Consider the following 23,280-nt stretch of genomic DNA (forward strand, 5'->3'; position numbering starts at 1 on the left):
TTATAGGACCAGGCATCTTATTGGCAACTATAGCAATGTCTAGCAGCCAGTCCTGCGCCTGGGCACAGTTGGTAGCAAAATACTTTTGAGCGTATGCGAATCCTGTCTCTTATTCTCCTCTCTGTTTCCTTGTACAGAATTCCTGTTGTGTGAGTTATCCCCACAGCTGTGGTCCAATATTTAGATCCAATAAGATGGTTTAATACTAAAAAAAAAGTTAGTTTTATGGCTGAACGTTTATGCATACAGGAACATCACTAAATATTTCATGGCTAGACATACCCCTCACTGTTCCTGTCTGCCGCCCTGGATGATGGCTGTATGAGGTCAAAGCTAATGAATGCCAAAGCTGGATTTGAACCCTCCTTGTCCCAAACCGTCAAGCCCATTCTATCACTATTTCCTCCAAAATGCTCCCTGGCTCTGAGCCCCTGAGTGCCAAGGACTTGCCACAAAATTGTACACAACCCTCATGATAAGCTCCTGCCAACATGTCTGGGATTTAGTGGGCGGTGACCGTCCAAGGGATGTGCTAACTTTCCTTTGCCGTGTGGATCAGGATGCAAGATGGACTTCTCTCCCCACCCCCAAATCTACCCATCCTCCTGGGGCCATTCAGCTGACAGCTGTGGAGAGGACAGCCTGCTGAAAAAGGGTCCATAATTTCCCTCTGGCAAGAGACCGAGGTCCAACTTCGGAGAGGACAATTAGTGTGCTCTCAGCTGGAACAATGGGGGTAGCAACAGATGCTTCTTGTCCCAGGAATGCTGGGAGCCGCAGCCTCCTGCTAATCGGAGGCTTTCTTCCCGGTCCAGGAAACCTGGCAGCTATGCCCGGGCTGAGAGAGGGTGGGCTGGCTGTAGGCTGGAAAGTGTCTCTGTCAGAGTAAGCCTGAGGACAGAAACCCCTCAGTGCAGCCGCCACCCTCCTCAGATGGCTGCCCCGCCACACGGCTTTCCTCTTGGCTGAGGATGTGCCCAGAATCACTGTTCTACGAAATAGGGTTTGGACATATTCAGAAAGTGTTGCCAAATTAGTACAAGCCAGACATCCAGGGCCAGTCAATGTGAGTTTGAACCCCAGTATTGCCATTGGCTAGCAGTTTTCCTTAGGAAAGAAATCCCCAACAATCACTAATTCTCAAGTTCCCCATTTCTACAATGAGGGAAGTAATAGTGTGCATACCAAAGATTTGTCTGGAGAGAAGAAATCAAATAAAGTGTGGAAAACTCGACTTTACAGTGGATGTGGTAAAAATGGCCTTGGGGGATCTCTATATACCTAGGACTACTTTGGGGTTTTCGGTATAACCCATGGTAACATGTGCATGGCCCTAGGTTTATTTGAACATCAACAAAGTGCACAGGTATATACACACACATGCATACATGCGCACACACACGGAGGGTAGGGAAAACCTTTTATTTTATACATGGTAGAGCTGCTGGATACACAAAAGCAATCAATTGGAGAAGTAGTTGGTAGCTTGGTATCCAGTCCACAGACTCTCCAGAGGAGGTTTTGCTTCATGTCTGTTTCTTGATGTAGTGAGATCACTCAGAACCCAGTAGTTTCTCTGCTAACTGCATCTGAGAAAGGGCTCTGTGCATAGATATAGACAGCCAGGTGATGACACAGACACATGCATCTGTTAGTCTACTATCTATCTATCTATCTATCTATCTATCTATCTATCTATCAATCATATCTATCTATCATCTAATTATCTATCAATTCTATCTATCTATCTATTATCTATCTATCTATCATCTGTCTATCTATCTATCTATCTATCTATCTATCATATCTATCATCTATCTAATTACCTGTCTATCATCTCTATCTATTATCTATCTATCTATCATCTATCTATCTATCTATCTATCTATCATCTATCTATCTATCATATCTATCTATCGTCTATCTAATTACCTGTCTATCATCTCTATCTATTATCTATCTATCTATTATCTATCTATCTATCAATCATCTGTCTATCTATCTATTATCTATCTATCTATCATCTATCTAATTACCTGTCTATCATCTCTATTATCTATCTATTATCTATCTATCTATCTATCTATCTATCTATCTATCTATCATATCTATCATCTATCTAATTATCTATCAACTCTATCTATCTATTATCTATCTATCTATCTATCTATCTACCCATCTTTCTATCTGTCATCATCTTCCTATCTATACAACATTTGTCACTACTTTGAGATACATTCTTCTGATATAGTTTAGCTTGGTCCAATTCACAATATCCTTCTGCCTGCTGTCCTGAGTGCAGGGATGACAGGTGTGTCCCACCATACATGACTTCTAAGTATTTGTCTAAAAACATAGGACGATCTGTATAACATGAAGAACTCCATCCTTTGAACAGCTACTTACATAGTACTTTTTAAAATTTTTTCTTCGAGTCTTTAAAGATGATAACTGGTTTTGTTTGTTTGTTTATTTATTTATTTATTTTGAGACAGCTTTGGACCCTCTCCTGGAACTAGCTCTTGTAGACCAGGCTGGCTTCGAACTCACAGAGATCTGCCTGCCTCCGCATCCCAAGTGCTGGGGTTAAAGGTGTGTGCTACCACTGCCTAGCTGTTTTGCTTTTTTTTTTTTTTTTAATGTAAAAGGCAATCAAATGAAATTGCAACCAGCGTGGATGAAGCGGACAGCAGGTGCTGATTTCCACAACCCACTAAAGGATGGCCCAGCTCCCCAGGTGATTGATTACCTGAATCCCGCAGCTGCTCCTGCAGCTTAAGCTCTGCAGAGGCCGCTGACGATCCAGCTCAATAGGCAGGCGCACCAAAGGCCTGCTCTAGGAAACTCTCACCTCTGACTTCTGGGGTACATTTTCCTGTTAACTTTTAGCATATGCAGCCTGTAGGCACGCTTCACACAAATCCACAGTGTTCGGAGGAACCGATGATCAGCCAGAGAAACGTGCAAAGATTTGAGAACCCGCGCAGGTTTCACTTTGCACGCTGTCAGGGGGTGACGGTTCTAAAGGGCCTTTTCTCACCACTTGGCTGCAAAGGAACCTTCAGTGTCGTGATTCTGACACAGTTACACATTTAATGAACATAGCACCCTACGGAGTTTCTTTCAATCTGATAACTGCTTGCCTGGTGTTCAGAGACACGCTATAACCAGAGGTTCAGACGCTAATTTCTGTTCTTTTAACTATAGAAAGAATATTTCAAATCTGCTCTACTTTAGTTCAACTCATATCGGGATCCATATTGGTGGGAGTAACCTAGATCAATACCGAAAGTAAATAAAAGTTAATCCAAATAGTGTCTGCCTCACTTTGACCTCTGACACGGTTTCTCATTTTTCCCCTTTAAAGAGTTGATCTTGATGAATTGTGTTACGTTTTCTCTCTTACATCAGTTTCTTTAAGGAGAAAGGCCCAATTCTGGCTTCTTTTACTGCCACCCAGGCTTCTAATGCAGGGTTAGGGTCTCACGGGCACTAAAGAAATGTTGACTAAGATGAGAAACCTTCATTTCACCAATCCAAATAAATATACTCCGTAGAAAATAATCATAGCCTTTTAATTTGTCCTTCAAAGTACCCGTGAACATTTACAAGAAACTCTGAATTATTTCCCATGTCTAATGGTGCCCCCAAGAATACTCAAAGTCCAGAATTGTGATGGGTGACTTGTAAGGCTGAGAGGGTGAGAGGCGTCCTGCTGCAGACTTCCATCCTCAGGGAGCCAGGCGTGTGCCTGTCACCAGGCTCCATCAGCGGAAAGCGGTAACAATTCCCAGTCAAAGAACAGGAAAACTGCTTATATTCAATGGCCTAAGTAATGAAGGAGGCGGGCTTTCGGGTCGCCATGAGGGGCCTGGGTTATTCTCATTTTCCTCTCTGCTCTCCTCAGAGTAAGGACTCTGTCGTCCAGGGATTCCCCTGCATCCACAAAAGCATGTGGACCTCACAGACCCTCACATCAGGGCCCTGATGTGGAGACACCAACCATTTCTTCTTGTCTGTTTCATTTTAAGAGCAAGGAAACGTTTCCCAGGAACTTTCCTCAGATTTCCCTTCTGGTCTCATTGGCCAGAAGAATTTCCATATTCAAATTTAAACGGACTGCTCTCTTTGGTCAGATAACGGGCTGGAAGTGGATTTTCCTGAGGATTAGGGTAGAAACATCTCCGAGGCTCTGCAACAAAGAACAAAGGACAGCAAGAAGGTAAAGGCCTGTCACCTGCTATATTAAATACAGTTAACATAAGAAAAGCAAAGGTATTATTTCCCGGACAAGGTCTTCACGTGTATTGATTAGAAGCATCAGAATACAGTGCAGTGGGCAGGGCCCTGAAGGGCTGTGATAGGTATTCATTCTCACTCCTGTTAAGTTTCTCTAATAAAATTCAAAACTAGGCTAGTCTCCACTTTCAAAGCTAGGGATGTGGGACGTAACTAATGCAAGATAGGCTGAACAAGAGACATGCAGAAATTTCTCTCAGGATTATGGCTTCCAAAAAACAATTGCTCAGCTCCTAGGCCAAGTAGGAGCTAGGGCCATGATTGGGTGAGGAGGTTCCTCACATCCTTGACCAGGAGCCACAGATCTAAATCCAGACAGTCTCTGTTGCCAGAGCATGGGGACTGTCTGTTACTGGTACACGCCCCAGCGAATACCAAAAGGAGACATGAACACCTCAAGTTTTCATAGAAATGGCACATGTCCAAGACATATAATCAGACGGCCATTTTTCTAGAAATTCATCTTATTACTACATTTAACAAAAGCATCTATGCTTCGGGGATTGAGAAACAAACCCAGATTATCTGAGAAGCCTTGGCCTGAGCCAACCATGTGAGACCTGAACTGGAGTCTAGAGACCCGAGCTGAAGTCTAAGGCACCCAGGGAAAGAGAAATACAAACAGGGGGGAAAAAAAGCAGGTAAAACAAATTTTCTATTAGATAATACAGGACTGAGATTCCTAAGAATTTACAAGAATTAAGAAAAAGAGGTAAAATGAGAAGTTCAACGGTCTTATATGTGCATGTATTTATTTAGTTATAGACGTTTATTTTTTTTAATTTTTAAATGTTTTTATTTGAAATAGAATTATATCACTCTCCCCTCTCTTTCCTTTTACCAACTCCTCCCAGCTATATATACCTTTGAGCCCCTCCCCTTCTCCCCAAGTTGATGGCCTCTCTCTTTGATTATTATTATTACATATGTGTGTGTGAATATGCACAAATATAGATCAACACAACTGGATAGGTCCATTTTGGCTTTTGTGTATATATGATTTCAGGACTGACGACCCTGCACTGGGCAGCCAATAAGGGGCCTCATCCCTCGGAGAAGCTAATTTTCATTTCGGCAGTCACTAGTTGCTTATAGGTCTCTGTCTAGTGGTGGCGCCTCGTGAGACGCCCCCCTTACTCTGCTGATGTCGACAGATAAGCTTCAAACCAGGATCTTAAAACTCCTGTTGGAGGAAGAGAAGGGAGATAATTATAGCTCTTTCTGTCTGAAATAAGGATCTGCAGCTGGGGGGCTGAAAGTTGCCTTAGAAAGTGTTTGCTGCCCCTCGCCCTGCTCTCCCAGTGAGAACCAGGTACTTCCGCAGCCCAGAACAATACAGGGAAGAGCTTGTGTGATGAACACTTATGAGACAGGCTTTGGATGGACACATGCGACCCCAGGCAAAGCCCTCCCACCTGCCAGGATGCAGGCAGGAGTCTTTCTGTCAGCTCCTGGTTTCGTTCTCTTTGAGACTACATCCTTGTAGCTAAGGGCGGTGGTGTCTCTGAATCTCTGGGTCTGAGTTTAAACACTGACTCTTGACATAGTAGCCTATGGATCCAGTACATGCTACTGAACTTCCTGGAACCCCAGCCTCTCCAGTCTCTAGGAGAATAGCATCGGTTCTTCCTCAAGATGCCTGCACAATTTTTGCTCGGGAGAGAAACATCGGGCACGGAGGCAGGAATGGGTGGGGAGGAGATCAAGAGCAACCGCACACACGGGCTTACCAGAATTTGCGAGCCCAAGGCTAAAAGACTTTAGACCTCCGAGCATCCTTCCATCACCTGGGAGTGACGCTCCCTAAGCACCAGGCCTTCATCTTGGGCACAGCAAATATCTGTCAGGCTAGTGTCCGAGTATGAGTTAGCCAGCACTGCCTCGCCTGGTGACTGGGACTCTTGCAACACAGTAATCCTTGACGTGTGTGCTCGAGTTGGAATCGTGTTCGGTCTGTGACCCAGAGGACTAAGGTCACTTTCTGTCCCAGCTTCCCATGTGTTGTGATAAAAACATCCTAACTAAAACAACTTAGGGGACAACAGGTTCATTTCAGTTCGGATATCCAAGTGACAACCCATTAGTGTGGAAAAGTCTAGGCAACAGGAGCTTGAGGCAGCTGATCACATCACATAGCATCCACAACCAAGAGCAGCAGACAATGAATTCGTACATGTATGCTGTCCTGGTTAGTTTCCTGTCAACTTGACACTGGCTAAAGTCATCTGAGAAACTGAGAAAATGCCTCCCTGAGATCAGGCTGTAGGCAGGCAACCCTGAAGGGCATTTTCTTATTTAGTGATCAATGTGGGAGGGCCCAGGCCACTGTGGGTGCAGACACCCCTGGGTTGGTGGTCCTGGATTCTAAAAGAAAGTAGGTTGGCCAAGCAATGAGGTACAAGCCAGTAAGCAGCCCTCTTCCATGGCCTGTGTATCAGTTCCTGCATCCATGTTCTTGTTGTGGCTTCCCTCAGCAGACTGTGACCCAGGGTGTGTAAGTCAAGGAAACCCTTTCATCCCTCAGTTGCTTTAGGCCATGGTGTTTCCTCACAGCAGTAGTGAGTCTAAAACAGCGCTCTGCTTACCTCAGTCTCTCCTTTTCATTCAGTCCAGGGCCCAGCACGTGAAAATGGTACAATCCACATTCAGGGCAGACCTTCATGGTCCCCACCTCAAAGTCCCTCCCAGGTCTACCCACAAGCTGGCCTTCCCAGGTGATTCTAAAATGTGTAACTGTACTTCATGTCCCAGACCCTCAGTTTCCTCATCTCCACTGGCAGAGGGCTGTATAGGGTCGTGCATGAGAAAAGTCTGCCACAGGACGTTTCTCTGTTCTATCTGGTCATTGAACTCTTGGGCTTTGCCTTGCACCATGGGTCAGAGAACCCAGCATCACTGTCCTCCTCTCATTCTTTCTTGCTCTGAGGCCACAGGTAGTGTTTTGAGGAAGATGGCTGCTACACGGAAGAGATAGGCATGTACGCAACCATTGTCCATGTTTGCCTGGACAACCGCATCAGCCTTGCTACCATATTTTGCTGGCTATTGTTAGAGATGATTGGTCTCTCTGGAGAGTGGCGACCTCCACAGAGTTTCTCGAAGCTTTGCTGCCCCTTTGTGTCATCGGCTGTCCTTCCTCCTGACTTCACTGGAAATAAGATTACTGCACAGCTCAACAGTTCAATTTCCATCTACTCACCTACATGCAAGGGACTACATGCAAGAGGTATTCTTTATTACTCAGGCATTTGTTGGCGAATGCCAGCCTGAATGGTATATAGCTCTTTTCCTGCTTCTCTTGTTGACACTCAAGGCACCATCTTCAAAAGCCCGTGTGCTTTTCTGTGGTAGAGACGCAAGAGGGGTCCAATTTTGCCATCAATCATATTTAATAACCTATGTCATTAATGTAATTTTGTTATTGAAGATCCCTAAATCTATTCAGTGGCTTGCACAAGACAATTATGGTTTTTCAAAAATACATGTATGTAATCAGATCTCACCTTTAATTAAAGCCATCCCAATTAATGTGGTCATTCTGAGTATAATGTACAATTTTTACTAAATAATACTTGGCTTTGCATTTCCTTCATTTAAAGGAAAATGGCATTAGAATTAGATGAAAATTTGTAATTCTTGGGTCTTCTAAAATGTTGCCTGCTGGGTGACAGAGGTAAAAAGTTGGGGGAAAGATAACATCAGATGCAGCTAGCATTCTGAATGGTGTACCTTTGCTCAGAGCCACGCTCAGCTCTGCATTAACAAAGATTCACATTTTAAAATCCACTCACTGCCTAAAGACAAGCTGTCTGAGTCCAGGTTTTTGACCTGATTGATTGACAGTCAGGCCTTTGGGCTCCCCATGGCTGTCCTTAAAAAGTATGGGCAGGAGCCTGGCACTATGTAGATTGTTTGTAACAAGTTTTCATCGTGGGATCCATACCTCTTTTGTGGAGTTGTTGCTTTCAGTTTAAAAAAATAATCAGGCGTGGTGGTGTGTGCCTGGAACCCCAACATTTGGGAGGTACGGTCAGGAAGATCAGAAAGTCAAGATCTTTCTCCTCAGCTCCTTAGGGAATTTGAGGCTAGCCTGGGCTAAAGCAGACCCTGACTCAAAAACATAACAAAGAAAACACAGCATGAGTCCTAAGCTAAAAATGCTTCCTCACAGAAAATCTGAGGGAACTAGAAATGCCTCAAGTTTAAATTCAGTCTCAAATTTACCCAGTTCTTGCCAAAATAAGACAATTAAATTTTTAAGTAATAAAAAATTAAGACAAAAATATATACAATAGACTGGATAAACAGTATTTCTTCTATTCAGCTACAGTGTTATTTTGTGCTTTTATTTTGCTAAAAGGAAGCAGCATTTTTCCTGTTTTGGGAAAAGGAGTGCTCTTCCTTCTTGTTCTTTAAGTATTTGTTTGCCGGCTACTTGGTTACTTGCCGTAGGGGGTGAGGGGGCTTCAGCCAGCCCTACAGCCTCGTGGCTGCAAACACACCACTGGGGTAGGGTCCCGAAAGGAACTACAGAGGTGCATAACGACTCCTCCAACAATTTAGAATGTTTGAAGTTAATTATCCTCCTCTGATGACTGGTTGTCTAGACATTTTAAGTATTTATTTTGTGGTGTCCCCTACAGTTCATAATTAAAGAGCTACGGACGGCTCCCGGAGGTTTTTTACTGGCCAGACCAGAAATTACCCACACAACATACTGTGCATTGGCAAAACACAGGAAGAAGTTGAATTCCTCCTTTCTTTTTTTCTCATGCAGTTGGATGGAAGGCAGCGGCTAGAGTATTGACCATCTTTGAACCGCAAAAGGCGTTAATGAACCCAGCCGACATTCATAAGCCGTGGACGAGCATCCCAGCCTGGGGCTCAGTTTGTCAATGGTTACTAAGAGACAGGATGGGAGATGGGCAAACCCGGAGAACCATGCCCTCACTAGGTTTAAGTTCCCTAGAGTCACCCATGCATCCTAGTGAAGGGCATGGTACAAGACAATGATATAATACAGGCATGGCAGAGCTGCCCAGCCATCCGTTCATTCATTGACCCTTCAGATCAGAGCCAGAGGTTGGCTCTGCTGGAGTGCTGTGTCACTCCAGGTAAGTTGTTCGCCCTTGGTGATACCCATCTGCCTCTTTGTCAAAGGAGAATGATAATACTGACTTTAGCATGGTCGTTAGGTAACTTCCATTGACCATGGTGCCTGGCACACGGTCCAGGCTTTAGCTCACGAACTTTGATGCTTGTAAGGATTTGACGGTGATGCCACCAGTGCCAAGGTGTTACAAAAATGTGTGCAGTTCTTTCCACTCGTAGTTCTGAAGCCTGAGCTCTTCAGGACATGCCGTGGAAGTCTGCAGTAAGCTCTGCTAGGCTATGCCCTGTTTCTCGTCTGCAAGTCCCGGATGCAGTCTAACAGCGCAGAAGGATAAAGAAACAGAGACCTAACATTTCAGTTCAGTACTAGGTCCACAGGTTCTCAAAGCCCTCAGCTGAGTTAGAATTCAGGAGACGGTTGTGCCATCCAGATACTGTACTCTCTGGGACATGACATCTAGCTGGGGTCGTGTCTGCTTTCCTGGGGAACTTGAACTTACAGACACACACACACACACTAATTCAGAACTAAGTGGCCAACTGTCTGAATTCCAAAGTGGTTGTGAAATTACAGTTTTGCCATTTTTGTTGTTGTTAATTCAGTTGTTCTAAAGTTCTGTGTCATTCTGACTCCTGTCTGGGGCTATTCTGGCCTCATTTCTGAGGAGTCAGGGGCTCCCCAGCTTCAGTACCACATATAACATCCTAGAGGCCTATCCCATGATTTCTATGGAGCCCAGAGGACTCCCAGTGATAACTGTGAACCTAATCTTCTATCCCCACTCACTCTTAAAGCCAACACCTGCTTTCCAGGCCCTGCTGGCATTTGCCTGGGAAACGAAGCCATCTAGAGAAGTTTCTGAAAGAGCGGAAAGTGACCACAATACTCTGAACCATGTTTGTCATCCCACAGGATCACTGTGGGCCACAGCGGACCATGCACACCTGTGGAACAGCCTCAGTGAGAAAGATGGCTTTAAGAGGAGAGCGGGCCCAAGAAGAGTTGTACTTGGCCCCTGTGACAGTCTGTAGACAGAAAGTGTGGATGGACAAAAAGACAATGGAATGACGAGAGAGCGGATGAGAGATTCTGTTTCCTTTCCAAACCAAAGTGACTCAGCGGATGAACTTTGTAACTGATGAACTTTGTCAGAATTCCTGGAGAACCCACAGGCTTATAAAGATGGGTAATGGACGCCTCTCTATGGGAGACACTGCCAAAGGCAAGAGTCAGAAGGGGGAGGAAGGGAAAAAAGAAAGAGGGGAGAGTGAGTGAGAGAAGGAAAGGGGAAGGAAAGAAGTAGAGGAGAAGAAAAGGAGGAGAGGAGAGAACGCCGATGTCCAACGGTGTAAGCTACTAGCTTCTAGGCTTGTCTAAGCCTATTTACATTTCTGGACTTCCCTGGAGCAAAACGTTTACTGTTTACCTTGAAGCATTTGTTTTGTTTTCTTTTACTTTCAAGACAGGGTCTTACCATGTAGCCCTGTCTAGTCTGAAACTCTCTATGTAGACTGCACTGGCCTCACACTCACAGATATCTCCCTGCCTCTGTTTCCCAAGTGTTGTAATTAAAGGCATAGACCACCATTCAGGACTTTATCTGGAAGGTTCTTGATCATTTACAAACAATAGGGCCGATTAACACATACAGTGAAGGGGTGGTGGTGGACATTAATCTTGATTTGATTTTGAAAACACAGCAGCCAATGAATGGAAGCAAAGGCAGGTAAATGTTTTGATAAGTGTTTTCTACAGAAACCTAGATCCACAATAAATTCTAAGGGCTGGGAAGGCAAATCAGACAAATAGAAGTCTCTTTTTGGAGAAGAAGCCAATTTAAACAGGGTGATTACTTGTGACTGGACTGAAAAGTATTGTGGCAGCAAAGGAGAAGTAAGGGCAACACTTAGGGGCAGAAAAGAGGGCTACTGGGTATCTTTGGAGCAGGAAGTTGAGCCCCTTAGCTGAGCTCTAGGTGAATGAGTACCTTTCTTCCAAATGGCCTCTCTGAAATCAGTGTCCTCTCACCGTGGTTAAGATTTTGCAAATCTCCTCTTCTGGTTACCGTTTGGATGAGGCCAACCACTAAAACATCCACCCACAACTTACATCTGAAGTAGTCCTCCAGGTAGGAAAAGGTGAATTTTTAGACAGCTCTGTTAGTTTCCCCTTGCTTTTTATCAATACTGGCTCATTTCACTGTGAGGGGACCAGACAGCCTTTGCTTCATCCATGAATTAATGATTCTTCAAATCAATTTAATTTAGAGCCTAATAAATTTTCCTAATGACAAATCAATGTCAAAAATAATGAAATGAGGAGTGATTCAATGTGTTTGCCCCCCAATCTCTACTTCCCCAAGCAGAGATGTATTACTGAAGGGCGGATTTAACATTTTCTTGTTCCACAATGTGCGACACCTTTTTCCTACTCCAGATGAATTCTCAAAGGCAGAGAACAGGCTTCTTCTATCTTTTAACATTAGAAACTAACATCTACAGAGTTCTCCTTTCTGCTTCTTTTTAATTCATAAGCATCATGAGAACTAGGGATCTTTGGTGCTTCTTGCTAAAGCAGCAAAACAAAAGAGACTTGTACGTGTGTGTGTGTGTTTGTGTGTGTGTGTGTGTGTGTGTGTGTGTGTTGCATGTTTCTGGAAAGACTTTTAAGCAGTGCCATGAGGTTAAGGGATGAGTGTTGTAATATATTAATGCCACGAAGTGTGTAATGGGAAATGAACAAGAAGGCTTTATTATTTGCCCCTGCTAGCCTGCGTTCTATTGCTCGGGACAAACAAATAATGACACCATTAAACTAGCACTCTTTCTATCTCCAAATATGTGGTCGATAGTCCCGAAGAATTAAGCAATGCTTGGTGAAAGCAACTACATGCCCACACTTGAATCAAGTGCTGTAGCCGCTCAATGTGAGAAAGTCTCCATTGGAGTTTAGATGGAACTCCAAGTCATACATGATAGGGAAAAAAAATCCTTGCGCTGATAGTCACAGGGGCAACCCATATGCAGAATATGGGTGATAAAAACAATGAGAAATGTTCTGGAAGCTTGGATGCAAGGCCTAGGTAATAGGACATGGCAATTAGCCCTGAACCTGAGCCAGGTTAAGGTCAAGATGGACACAGTGAGTCCTGTAGGTGCTTGGGCTCGTGGCTACTGTTTTCTGTGCATTTATCTTAATTCTCTAGACTTCTTCAAGTTGGGTTGAAAGAGGAAGACCACATGATCTGAGGAAGGTCTCCCTGGAAAGGTCCCCTGAGTCCCATTGGCCTTGACTCAGCCATTCTCTTCCCAGGTCATGCGACACATTTTGTACGGCTGACATAATGGATGTGTTTAATAATACTCCTTGGCCTTTGGGAGAAGGGTTCAAAATACCTTAACCTTTCCTCTCTCAGGGGTGGGCTAATCAAATATTTAAGGTTGTCCCCCTTCTACCCTTGGACATGGCTTAGGGTAGGAATGCAGGAAAATTCTTTTCTCAACCCTAGCCATGTGGAGATGTTGGTTTCCTGCACAGACTTCAGTAGAATCCAGGTATATTTATGACAAATTAGAGCAAGGCCTCAGGGCATGGAAACCGGACCTTGCAGTGGACACCTCCTTTATGTACCAGAACTTTCCAGGAAAGGGGAGTCATTTTGTCTGACATCACTGACTATTAGTGTCTCCTGGGACCTAAAAGGCCCAGTATTGTTGCTGACATCTCTGCTGCCTTTTCCTAGAGAGCATGGTGACTTTGCAGTGGTTGGAAAAAGGGTTATGACATGACAGAAAATGAAAACCGAGTTCACTCAGAAACTTTCTTTGCATCATCTTTTAATAAATGTTTATTTATTTTATGTACATGGATGTTTGGCCCACAAAGGTCAGAAAAGGGTGTCTGATCCTCCTTAACAGGAGTTACAGGAGGCTGCGAGCCACTATGTGGGTGCTGGGAATTAATCCTAGGTCCTGTAGAAGCAGGATGGACCCTTAAGGCTGAGCCATCTCCCAGCCCATACACCAAGTCTTAAAGTACCATTTTCAGTAATCTGTCTTGTCGAAGAATAGATAAAATTGCAATTGTGAAAGGAAGCACCATGTGGCTTTCTCCTGACTACATTGAGCAGAACTAAAATTTCTATTCATTTAGGATACTTCGATCTCTCTTGAGATGAATGGTGCCAGGTGGTATGGGGCAAATGAATGAGAACACAGGCTTATCCATGGGAAGGAGAGAGGGCGCCGTTGCTACTGCAACATCAGTGGTTCTTGTTCAGAAATCTCCACTATCACCAGAATACACTGAGCCATTCTGTGAGCCCCATGAGAAAATGAGAACTACCCTGTCACCCTCGAATGCCTGTAGTACCTGTAGCCCATCACGTTTTGAGGGTTTCCATGGTGAAAACTTTCGTTATTCAACATCTCATATCAGTGAAGTCAGCAACCATCCCTTCCTTGGGTCTCTAGACAGTAGTCCTTAGGGAAACAGTCCATCCCCCACCACCTGTGTCTCAGGTCTTCATCCAAGCCTGCTACTAGTACCTTGCACAGTGCCACCCAGTGCACAGCAAGTGTTCAGGGCACACTCAAGAGTTCCTTTACAATGTGAGGCCAGTGAGCTGAATCGGACCGTAAAGGTGCTTGCTCTACAAGACTGATGACCTGAGTTCAATCCCTGGAACCTGTGGAAAGGGAGGAGAGAGACAGTTCCACAAAACTGTCCTCTGCTCTCCACATTGCATGGTGATATATGTGAACTCTCTGCCATCATATTCATATATGTGTGTGTGTATGTGTGTGTGTATGTATGTGTGTTATATATATGTGTATACATATCTGTATATGCACCCATATGTCATACATTGTATATGTAAGCATAGATGTATATTTTATATATATATATAATAATAGTAATAATCATTTTTTAAAGGAAGAACTATCCTAGGCTTCACAGAGCCTTAAGTGGTAAGGGGTCCTTATCCGTGCCCGCTCACTACTAAGCAAGCTTGCTTTCCATCTCTCCACTCAAGGAAGCAGCCAGACAAGACTCAGAGCAACATTCCAAAGCCAGAGACCGAGTCACCTGACCCCACACTCTTCCCCTAACCTGCTGTCTCAGATGCGCATTGTCTGTTCCTGCCAGGCTTCGTCTTGACCTCCTGTGCTCACACAGGTGATTTAGACAACGGATGTAGAGACAGGGATCGGGTGTCTGAGTCTCCTTCTGGCTTTCTAGTTTTGTTCTGATGATTGGAAAGAAGAATCCTCCTGTGTGTTTGGGCAGAAGGTTGGGGGCTTGACTCCTGGTCCAGACGAAGATGAACACAATGGCCTTTAGAGGATGCTTAGGAAGAGAGATCATTTCCTGCCCCATGCTCATCTGGGCTTTGTTCCTTATCTAACTCCATGGCAGCCTTGTTTTCATTCTGTAGAGCAAAACTCTTTACAAGATTCAAAGCCTAGCTGTGTTTGTCACTCTCAGAGAATACCTCCAAAACAAACTTAGAGGAAGAAGGATCTACTTAGGCTCAGGAATTCTGAAATTTCATCCACTATTGTTTTTGGGCCTACATATGGTGAGGCAGAGCACTGTGATGGAGGCACGTGAGGGAGCAGCATCATGGTAGAAACATGTGAGGGAGCAAAGTGACTTACCTCAGGGCATATAGGACGTAGAAAGAAGGGAGGGGTGTAGAGATAAGATTTACTGTCCCCCAGAAAGACCTATCAAGAAGCTCTCTCCCATCTGGCCCTACCTTCTACACTTCTACTGTGCCCCAAAGCCTATTCAATTATGAAGCCTTCAGCTAGCTAATCCATGGGTCACATCAGCACCCTCATGATGGGATCCCTTGCCGCAAACCTTGCCTCTAAACAACTCTCTGGGAACCACACAGGAACCATTAGGGTATTTCAGATCCAAACCTTAATACTGGGCCTTTCTTTAGATTTCGTACTTTGAATTGGCTCCCATTTTTCTGCACACTTATACAATTGTATAATTAGCTTTTCCCCATTATGTCTGTCTACTGACAATTATTTCACAGACTTAAAGAATCCGACTGTCACAGATTATTTAAAACATCCCCATTCGAATCGACAATTTGGATTCTCAGAGAAGGTTTGGACTGCGCTGAGCTGGGCGATGCCAGAACAGACACACGGGCGACTACCAAAGGATAGTGGGACATGCCAGACATGCAGAGAAGCCGAACATGATTCTGGACCCACTAAGCAGAGTCAAAAGCTCTTAAAACACATGGGCTATGACATTTGTACTGAGCCTTTGTCATGCAGGAAGGACAAAAGATCCCAAGACACCCCAGTTTTTAGTTTATAGTAGCTGTGGCCACATTGCCTGTGCACATGGACTTCCTGCTACACTCTTGAGCCGTGGTCCTCTCCAGCACAATATCCATAGGAACCATTGATACAGAACACACATACTTTATCTTTGCCCGGCTGTCAAGGCCCCCAGGTGGTGGTCCCATCCCTCTGGGTGCCCTATCTTCCTACCATCTCTCTAGTCTATTGGTCTTTTCTCTACTGGATCCATGTCACATGTTCCCCTAAGGCCAACGCAATATCTGTTTGACATTGCTTTCTGGAACATTCTCCCAGGGCCACTTGCCTTCTCTGGTTAGTGTTCATTCTTCTGGACCATGCCTTAGTTCTGCCATACAGAAAGAAGTGTTCACCCTTCTGACCACAGTGGACTGGAGCATGACTGAGGTATAGCCTTTACTTTGACAGAAACAGATACTCAGCTCTTACAGATTTTGAGTTCCTTGACTATTACAAATTTTCAAGATCCCATATCCTTACTTGCTATTTCCTCTGGGGTTAGCATGACTTGAGGCTCTAACTAGACCGATGGCCCTTGTTTCTTCTTGTTCATCGTACGTCATTGGTCACCCTGAAAGGAAGCTCTTATTTGGAAATGGGTCGAGAATAGTGTGATTTCTTCAGGAGCTTTGGGGGCTGGATTTTAATATCTCTTCTTGGGAAACATCCACTGTGTGTATGGGGTACTTCCACCCATTCTTCATGAAACTAAACACTGCAGTGGGACCAGAAACTAAGGCCCGGAGAGGTTAGAGAGTTCAAGTTCCCACTGGAAGAGGTAAAGATGGATTCAAATTCAGTGACAAACATGTCCCTAGTGCCTTGGGGCAGCTTCGATCACAAGAAAGAATTTATTATTTTTTCCATTCCAGCCTCCTGATGATGAGGGAATTGAATTCTTCCTCGTTACTCTAGGAGCTAGACAAAGGTCTGTGTTTGCTCCGGGTCAGCCTCTTGGTGCCATAGGAACAGGACTTTGACCCCAGAAGAGCAGCCTCATCTTGGCTGTCTGTACCCCTTTGCCTGTGGCCTGTGGTCACACACAACCCTTGCCTCTTGCAAAGCCTATCTCCCCAGTCCCTTCCTTCTCCCTCCTCCGCCAGTCCCATCATTAATGAGACTCAGAAAGAGGCAGTGTACGGACTTGAAAGAGTACTTCCTTTCTTATTTATAGGTCTCCACCAGAGGACCAGAGGCGAGGAGTGTGGTCTCTACCCCGAAGCAAGGAGCAAAGCTCTCCTAGGGGGCTGGGTCCTGGCTGGGCTCGGCCTGTGACCCCTTGTGCCTTAATCTCCTCAGCTGTACAATTAGGTAAAAGTTGGGCTACAATGAAAACCAGATGTTCCATCAGGAGCGAAGTCTCCTGAGCAAACAAATTAAATAATAAATAAATGCTTTTGGTTTTACTAGCAACTGGCCATGCCGAACCTCCTTCCAGGCGCCAATTAGAGCTGTCCCGTTGTCTTGTGGGGGTTTTAAAACCCGAGTGGAAATAGGAAGGGGTCTTGCCAAGCCAAAAGTGCTTAGTGGTCTTGTTTTCATTTTTTGTGGATTGTTGACTGCATTTTGGTGTCATGGAACGATGCAAGCCTGATCACGCTCATCCCAAATTTAGTTTTACTTCTTGGTTTAAGGGGGGGGCAGGTTACTACCCCCTTTACCAGTAGTTTGCGAGACACTGGTCTTGGAGCATTTTAATGGGTGATATATTCTGAGGCTTCTGGAAACAGGGAGGAGTTCTCCCAGTCTGCCTAAAACTCAGGCCAATCCTGAATTCTTCTCAGCTTACGAAAGCAGTTCTGATCTTGCGTGGCAAACCGCTTCATTCCCTTGAAAAGCTCTTGGAAATGTTTGCATCTGCTTCTCTTGTATGGCTTGGTGTATATATATGGGTGTATATATATGTATGTATGTATATGTATATATATATATAATCATATCTGGCTATAGGGAGAACTTGAACAAACTTAGACCCTTACTATTCTTTATTCTTTTACCAACAGACACATTAATCACTTGACTATGTTGACTATGGTGTAGTTCTCAGGGAGATGAAGTTCTTTAGGGCTCAATACTCAGAGACTAAAAAGAAATTCTGTCAATTCTGTCTTATATTTTGATTTAGCCAGGGGTTCCTGTAACTGTTTTTGAAAAATTCAAGAACAGATGTATTGTCTGACACAAAGTTTGAGTAGTTAGGGACTGTCCTAGAGCAGCGGTAACCACATTGGCTCAAAGGGAAGTTGGCTTATAGATTACATTTATTGAGTACCTACTGTGGTGGCGAAACTTGACTGTCAGCTTAAAGGGATTGAAAAATCCACTAGCTGGTGGCTTTCGCTATCTAGGGCTGTGTCTAGCAGGGTGTTTCCAAAGATGCTTAGGTCTTGAGGGCTCTGGTCTAATGAATGGAACAATCACTTGGTGGAATTGTAATATGATGGCATTGTTGGGGAATGGGGCCTAGGTGAAGGAAATAGGTCATTGGGGGTGCTGCAGAAGCAAGCCCCTTTCTGTATTGCTTTGGTTGTTTCTTGTGTGATAAGAAGGGACTAGCCTGTCCCATGTGCTCCATGGCTGTGAGGTTCTGCTCAAGCACATAGGTCCAGGCAAGTATAGATGGAGCCTTCTAAAAAGGAGAGACTGTTTTTGTAGGACACTCTGATACAGTGACGATGAAGGTGGCCTAACACCTGCTACCCAGGCTTGGGCAAGGCAGATTTCCACTGCTTCAGAACTGGGGAAGCTTTTCCTGGGAGCTCCACCACAGAGAGCTTGCAAACAGGAGGGAGAGCTTCTCTGTCCCACTTGGAGTCAGGCAATGACTGGGATCTGCTGGGAGAAGCAACTGTGTATGAATTCAACACCTGTGACTTTGTGGACGCAGAGCTGACATCTCTCTACTTATGAACCTATAGTCTCCTCATAGATCTCTGTAAGATCACTCCCACTATGCCAAAGAGGACACGGAGGCTCGCCAGGATGGTGTGGCTGTCCTATAACACACAGTTGGCAAACATCCAAGCCAGAGTCATATTTGGGTCTCTGGTTTGAACTCAGAAAGCAAATGTCTATGTTTCCCCTACCTCCTCTTGCTGTAGAGCCCCAGCTTAGCCCTGAAGAGCAATCTTTTTCTTCATGGGGACATGGGGATGTTGAGGCCTAGTGTGATGGACTTTCTTCTGCAGGGCCATGTGACAAAACTGACCACAGAGCTCTCTCTGCTCTGTCCTTGCTTGGTTGTCACTAGAGGCATTGACTAGAAGCCCCAGGAAACCACATCATTCTCTCAGTGGCAGCGGGTGGTAAAGACGTAGAGGCCCACATTTATCAGTCACTTCTATGGCCTTTCTTCAAAATCAGAGGCACACCTGCTTCAAAGAACATGCCTGACCAGAATAGGGAATCTTCCACTCTTCTTTTGGTCATGGTTTTGTATCCTGTGGACTATCTGCTAAAATTTGGCAGTGATTGGTGAATGTTGGGTTTTGTTTTCAATATTTTGGGTGGTTTGGAGACAAAGTCTCATTACATAGCCCAGACTGACTTCAAACTTGTGATCCTCTTGCCTCAGGCTCTGAAGGGCAAGTTCTGGGATGACAGGACACACATCAGCACATCTGAATAGCAGTGATTTCTTTAAAAGCAAATGTATATAGTTACATGGCCACTATTCAACCAAAACAGAGAACTCCTCAATCTCCCCGGAGCTTGCTGTGTCCTTTGCAGTCACGCTACATATTCATTTGCCTTGGAAAAGGCCGACAGTGTTTCTAGCTTTCCATCCCTCCCTTTTCTTCTCAATCATCCTTCTCTGGCTGGTACGATGCTTATTCTCCAGGAAAGCCGATAACCCCATTCCCATATGTTGCTGGGTAGAATGTCTTTTGCTGGTTTGCCTCTAATGCCCTTATTGGACAAAAGAACAGGACACAACCTCGGGTCTGCCTCTCACACTATGAAAACTGTCTATGAAATCTAAAGACTGTTTTTTTCTAAAATCACAAATAGTTGACTGGGTTGGGAGTATAGGAGAATTAAAGGTGAGGTGGAAAAGATAAAGACTCCACATTCTGCCGAGAAGATGGCAGACTCCAGGCTAATAACATTGACGCAAGACAAGATCTGAACACAACGATCAAGACCCAGGAGGATGTTGGCAGCCTGTCCTGAAATCTCCAGGTAGTCCCACCTGTGGGCTCTCAGGAGACTACAGAATATAGTTGTCCTTCTCGGACGCCATTATCCTTGTCTGCAAAGTGGGTTGGGTTGGTTAAATTATTCCTGTGGCTTGATTTCTCTTTGGGCCAAGTTTGGATTAACTAGCACTAATTTTCCCAGAGTTATGCAAGGTCTGAACTCCAGGCCAGCATTTCCAGCCTAAAGCAAACACAGCTCCAAACATCAGGCTTCCAACAAGTTCTGTCTAAAGTTGCCCTCCACCTCTTTCTAGGAAGCAATCAAGGCCTCGCTCTTCTAGGAGACTGTAATTTGTTGAAAAGCATTTGATTGTTGTATTGAAAGGTTGCACTGTATGTGTAAAAAGGTGTTTATGAGGCTTCGTACAGTATAGTTAATAACCAACCAGGACCAGAGCCCTTATAACAGAGACCCTAGCTGCGAGCATCTATACGGAGCCTTGCCGGGGCTGCGAAATGTATAATTATAGTGGCTGGTGGTCTGGAATATAAACCAGGGGCACTTGCTGCATGCCTGCAGGTCAGCCCTCTCTGTGGATAGTAGAACACGCTGCACCTTTCTCTGCCTCCTCAGAAGTAACCCACTTACGCTTTCAGTCCAGCTTCAGAACACCTACACGCTCTCAGCACCGGCCTGCAAGGTAGGCTGAGCAAGCTGCAATTTTAGATGTGTGGGGAGCAGAGAGCCAGACAGCACCAGGAACCAAGCCAGGGTTGGCATCTGTCTACTCTCTAGGGAAAGTTGGGGTCAAGGGGTCCGTTAGCTCAAGTCCCTGCCTTTTCTTGCCAAAAAACAGGGCCCATGTCTCATAAAAGGGCTCCCCATTTCTACCTTAATTCCACGCCTCACGCTGCAGGGACAGCACACAAAGCACCCGGCTATTTGACTCCTCAGAGCTTCCAATATTCCCTGGTACAGACCCTGCCTCGTGGTCTCCAGGGTTCTCTGACTTTGGCTTCGCCGCAGTCCTAACTACCTCTTATTCCCCAGGCGTGTCTCACTTCTCACTGATTTCCTTAGCTTCTTTCCACTACCAGATTCCCATGGAATAGGAACATGCGCTCTTTCCTTGGCCTGAAATTAGCCTTTCTCTCTTCCATCTTGCCACGGTGTCGGCCTGGTAAACTCCCCTCCTCCTTCAAACCCCAGCTCCAACAGTGCTTATTCAGGCAAGGCTTCTCTAGATCAACATAAACGTCAGAGTCATCACTTCCAACCGACCTCCGTTTCCTGCTTGCTTCCCGAAGCACACCTAACAATTCTCTGTTTCTCTGTGATGGAACACATGGCATATGCCTTGCTGTGGTATATTCCAGTCCTTTCAGTCATCGCTCTGCGCAGCTCATGGAAATAACCCCGTGAGAGCCTGTCATGGTGAGCATCTGCTGTGGTTCCAGAGTCATCCACCCTCCGAAAGCACCCAAGAGGACCATGGCCACTTTCAGCACCTCCCCCTGCCCTCACCATCAGCTTACCTATCAGGAACTTCCTTGTTTCTTTCATGCACACTGGCCTTGCTGGGCACGCTTAGCTTGTGCTCTGTGACCTTCAATGCCAGCAGATGGCAAGCCGATCTATTTCTCATGGTGTTTTTAATAGGCAGAAGCTTCCAGAATGAGAGAGATAGGCTGTAGATGGTTGAGGTTTGGGCCTCTCAGACTCTCCCTATCTGTTTAACATTTTATAAGCTAGAGGATTTAATACAACGTTCAGTTCGGAGAATTCTTTTCTATCCATCAACATCTCCAGTTCCTCGGCATATGGGAAGTGGGAGGCATTCTCTCCACTTACAGAGGTGATTTCACTTACGCAAAGCCTCTTGGCCCGTGGAGACTGGTACTACTCCCCACATATCATGCTTTGAGTTGAGTTTCTCACATGTTAGCACCACCCTGGAGAGAATTCTTTGTTAGAACACCCCACTTTCTTGTTATTGCAATAGGCTGATCTAAGTAGGAATGAGCCATTGTGGTTTTAATGTTTCTGGTAGATGAAAATATGCAGGCTCAACTTTCTTATTGTTTGAAATATTCGTTAATTGTAATTCTCCATGATAATTTTTTTCAAGTAGACAAATATATGTTATAAAAAAATATAAGCCCTTAGAAGTGGACCTGGGAGGCAGAGGAGTGGTTCAGCAATGGAATGCTTGCCTGGCATATGCAAGGCTCCAGCAATGCATTAATTTAATAAGAAATTTAATAAGAAAGCAAAAGACAGAAGCCAGATATCTAGCTACAGAAGAAAAGTACCTGGGTCAAAGAGTATGTAAGTTATTTTTGACTATTTTTACAAATAGTCCAATAAAGATTTCCTCTCTCAGATTGTATGATGATGCTGGCTAACCAGTGTGCCCACCATTGACTGCAATGATACCCCAGTTGAGCTGTTGTTTTCTAGACTATCACTGAGCTGGGACAGCCTTTTCTGTGCACCGGAAGAAGTTCCTCAGGTCTATGGAGAGGGTCCCTGGACTGTGACAAGCTGGGGCAGCCTTTTCAGGGAGCTCAAAGTCACTGCGGTGAAACCACAGGGGAATTGGAAGCTGAGTGCAGAGAAGAAACGGCACAGATGAGGACAGAGGGAGAGGAGAAAAGAGGCCCTCGGTGTAGCAAGCATTTGGGAGCTAAACCATAAGAAAAAAGACAAGTTCTGGAAAGTCGGTTCCTAGCCACGCTGAGTGCAGGACCTAAAGGGAGCATGGATCCTGGAACAGGAGACCTTCTTAAGATGAAGGTGGTTTGGGGTTCAAGCAGGGCGATTCTTAGTTCCTTATTTCCAAACATTGGAAAGGAACCTTGCCGTGAAGCACCTGGGCAGTGTTGATGATCTTCAAACTTCCCCAGGTTAAGATGTTGCTTCTTTCTCTTCTAGTCCCCCTTTACCCCGGTGTCTGTGGACTGTAGTCCATGCATCTGTTCAAGAGCTGCTCAAAGGGAGCAGATACAGTCAGCTTGTTTGCAGTGAACTCCGATATGTGTGGAAGAACCCTCTAGGGCCGTAGGTTCAGGGATGCTCCTGTATTCATGGCCCATCTCAACTGCTTGGGAAGTGAAGATGAGAGTCCAAGAACTACACTGAAAAAAGAATCTGTCCCTTGTGCTTGGTGCCAGAATTAGAAGTCGTGACAAGGGGGGCTGACAACTGAGCGCTTCAAACTCAGAGCCTATGTTCATCAGACATGTACAATTATGAGCAGAAATTTCTGTTCAATTGATTTCTAGTCAAAATAGAAGTTCTTTCCTGTCAGCATATGCTCTGAAAAGTAGCATTTTATTGACTATATAATTATAAACCTACTATAATTTTTATGAGAAT

At 44.8% G+C, this 23,280-nt stretch overlaps 1 long non-coding RNA gene across 1 annotated transcript in view; it reads right to left on the minus strand.

Annotated features, from left to right (window-relative positions):
- Window positions 1–3,634: 3,634 nt before the first annotated feature.
- The window catches only part of LOC126487152 (uncharacterized), a 44,730-nt gene continuing 25,084 nt past the window's right edge, over window positions 3,635–23,280 (minus strand). Inside the window, exon 4 of the long non-coding RNA XR_007588298.1 lies at window positions 3,635–4,192. This is a non-coding gene — a long non-coding RNA (uncharacterized lncRNA). The remainder of the gene's footprint in view (window positions 4,193–23,280) is intronic.

The sequence above is a fragment of the Alexandromys fortis genome, unplaced genomic scaffold, assembly GCF_014885135.2.
Source record: "Alexandromys fortis isolate MF-2015 unplaced genomic scaffold, M_Fortis_MF-2015_v1.1 scaffold_178, whole genome shotgun sequence".
NCBI classification, from domain to species: Eukaryota; Metazoa; Chordata; class Mammalia; order Rodentia; family Cricetidae; genus Alexandromys; species Alexandromys fortis.